At 47.4% G+C, this 1,288-nt stretch overlaps 1 pseudogene; it reads right to left on the reverse strand.

The window, feature by feature from the left end:
- Positions 1-447: 447 nt before the first annotated feature.
- On the reverse strand, positions 448-1,242 carry LOC101343843 (mamu class II histocompatibility antigen, DR alpha chain-like; annotated as a pseudogene).
- Positions 1,243-1,288: the final 46 nt, after the last annotated feature.

The raw sequence follows: 1,288 nt of genomic DNA on the forward strand, positions 1-1,288 counted from the left end.
CAGGCCACGCATCACCTCATTTTAGAGCATCCAACACCACTTCTCAGACTGGAGAAGCTAAAACAGGCATTGGACTCCATGCGATTTCCATTTCATGAAATGAGTCTACGCTAACGCCAAAGGAGCCAGCTCTGGAAATGCTGCCAAACTGACAGCTGCTTTAGGAAACAAGCCAGGAAGTGCCCAAATCTTGCAGCTGACTTTTCTAGCTCACTGGACTTGGTGTTCTATGTGTGAAACAATGGAATTAGGGACTGGAGATAATTTCCAAGACTTAAGTTGTGGTCTAGGTGCCCATCTGTGGAAAGGGATGAGGGACTCTGAAGTTTTGGGATGCCAGATGGTACCCATGTCTCTGTCCTAGGAAAGTAAATCAAGAACCACAACTTTGCCTACCCATTTCCCTGAAAGGCACCACGTATTCTTTTGCCCACTCTGACTCCCCCCACTCAGAAAACTCCATATATGTCTTCCTGTAACGACATCAAACCCACCTCCAGTTGTCTCACAGAGGCCCACAGTGTTCAACAGCATTGCCTCTGCTCACGCCCTTGATGATGAAGATGAGCCCAACAATGATGCCCACCAGACCCACAAGCAGGCTCAAGATGCACACCAGGTTCTCTGTTGTCTCTGGGAGGGGGTTGGCATTTCAAACTCTGGGGAAAAATAGAGAGTACAGGATAATGAATGGTGGTGGGGAGTAGCACTTAGTAACAAATAGAAGTTACTTAGTCAAGAGACTAGCTATTAATAAATTAAAAAAGGGGAAAAGAGAATGACATATTGAAGGAATTGCAGACTACATAGTGGGGGAAGCTGAGTAACAGGAGAAGACAAGGTGTATGGATTTTACCAGATGGTACAAAGCAGTTAGGGCACTCTGGGTCCCAAGGGACCAGACACATGAATCATCTGAGGAAACCATGAAACAAAGGAGGTTGAGGATGATTCACACTCCAGTGCTTGAGGAGTGGCTTGTGGAGACCCCAGTGATCCTGCTGGCAGGCACAGAAGTCCTCTGTTGAGAGCAGGAAGGGGACATAGTAGAACTTGCAGAAAAGGTGGTCTTCCCTGGGCAGGAAGACTGTCTCTTTGACACTTCTGGGGTGACAGCTTTTCCATTTTTAATCCATGTGACATTGAGCACCAGCGGGGAGAATTTGTCAACAAAAGAGATGGGGATGTTGGCCTGTCCACCTTCTGCAGGGCTGTTCAAAAGCAGCATCACTTCTGGAGATTCTGGGGGAGTGGGCACATGAGAGAAATTAGACTTCCATGCTGAGGC

Source organism: Trichechus manatus, unplaced genomic scaffold (assembly GCF_000243295.1).
Source record: "Trichechus manatus latirostris isolate Lorelei unplaced genomic scaffold, TriManLat1.0 scaffold00602, whole genome shotgun sequence".
Classification (NCBI taxonomy): domain Eukaryota; kingdom Metazoa; phylum Chordata; class Mammalia; order Sirenia; family Trichechidae; genus Trichechus; species Trichechus manatus.